Here is a 1,733-nt window from a genome sequence, read left to right as displayed (position 1 = left end):
AGTATTTATTTCAAGATCATAGGGGTACACATAGTGGGTGCTGTGCTAACTAGGATATGTGCATGAAGTCTAGCTATAAGAATTAATTATATTTTTATGAGCAGTTCTGATTTTATTTTTAATGTAAAAGATACTTAATGTATAGTTTTATTGAATCTAACCTAGTACCTTTCTTTGAGTCACTGGTCAGATTCCTGTTAGCCATTCTTAATTTTAAACATATGTGAATAATACATTGCTTCTTCGTCTCCAATTGGTCCTAGTTCCAAGGATTACCCTGGGGTAGGTCGGCAAACTGCAGTTTATAAGGTGTGTAATTTCACATTTAGACATGATAGGTCACCTTATATTGGTACTGATCTTTAAAGTGTACGACGAACAGAGAAAAATTATTTTCAACCTTGGGAAAAGGCAACTTAATTTTTCACTAATGTAAGTGATATGGCAGATGAAAAGAATAACCTTAGTCTAAGAATCTGTCGAAGAGAATTTCTCGAGAAATAATTTCATCGACTTTATGGTGAGATGGTCAAGCAACTAGAAAATATCCTATTTCTTTGGATTTTATTAAGAATATAGAAAAACATTCCAATGTTCAGTTGATTTTTCTAACATATTATCTGCCTGTCAGTAGAAAGAGAAAAGAAAAGTGGCTTTAATCATGGGGAACAGAACATTGCATTTATGTATTGAAAGAGAAAGTCTTTTATTTCTTTTAGATTAGAATTCATTTCCTAGAGGTCAAAAAATAAATACTAAAAGGACAGGTGAAGAATGTTTGCATATTATCAGCATCAGCAATTTGATTAAAAAGTGACAACTACTTATCAAAATCTTTTAATATTCTTAGGCATAGAGAAAATGTCTCCCCTGCACCAAGACCATTATGTCAAAATGTTAATATATGTAGGACCGTTCTGTGTTAGGCAGATGTTAGATGCTCTCATAAATAAACCTCAGAATGTCAGTGGCTTAACACAGAAGTTTATGTCTTGTCCACATAAATGTTCAGAGTCGATGCTTTTAACAGGTGATTTTTTTTTTCTTATGGAACTTGTGATTCCCATATTCCTTAGGGCCCAGGAGTCCCCTGGATCCAGCTGACAGGAGATGGATACGATGCAAAAACCCTGGCCAGAAAAGGTCACCATCACTTTTAGTCACACGCCACTGGCAAGAAACAGTCACATGCCCACACCTGATGAGAGTGTTCTATTGGTCTGTGCAGTTTATAGTACACAACTACTTCCCACACTCAGGAATAAATAAAGATACAGATTTTTTGTTGGAAAACCAGCTGTCTGTATCATACTGCCTATGTTAAATTTAATTTGAGAGTGAAAGTTCATTCAGAACACGAGTATTTTTAGCAAGTTATCAGAGTGGCATCTCTAGGAAGGCAAGCTAGGTCCCTGAGAGGACAAAGATTTAAGTGAAAAATATCTTCAGTGAATATCTTCTTTGCATTATGAATTAATACCATGTGCGCATGAATGAATTGTTGAAAAATTAATTATATTTTGTAATATGTGTGTGTAAATTTAGTGGAAAGGAATCCTAATCGTCAGGAACTCATTTGCTTTAGTGTTTTGGAGTAAGCCACATACGTTTCCTATTCACTCAGCATAGTAAAAATGGAAATTTGGTCATGTAAAGAGAATAGTCGAAATAGGATTTGCTTATTTTTCCCCTTTTAAAATGTTGCCACTAATTCGCATGATTTTTCTTTTCTC

General features: G+C 34.3%; 1 protein-coding gene across 1 annotated transcript in view; it reads left to right on the top strand.

Annotated features, from left to right (window-relative positions):
• ADGRL3 (adhesion G protein-coupled receptor L3) overlaps positions 1-1,733 on the top strand; it is a gene marked incomplete at its 5' end in the record, with an annotated part of 558,279 nt that overhangs the window by 42,964 nt on the left and 513,582 nt on the right. The window lies entirely within an intron of this gene.

The sequence above is a fragment of the Propithecus coquereli genome, unplaced genomic scaffold, assembly GCF_000956105.1.
Source record: "Propithecus coquereli isolate 6110/MARCELLA unplaced genomic scaffold, Pcoq_1.0 Scaffold437, whole genome shotgun sequence".
NCBI classification, from domain to species: domain Eukaryota; kingdom Metazoa; phylum Chordata; class Mammalia; order Primates; family Indriidae; genus Propithecus; species Propithecus coquereli.
Note: the sequence above shows the minus strand (reverse complement) of the source record. Positions and strands in the feature narration are given on the sequence as shown.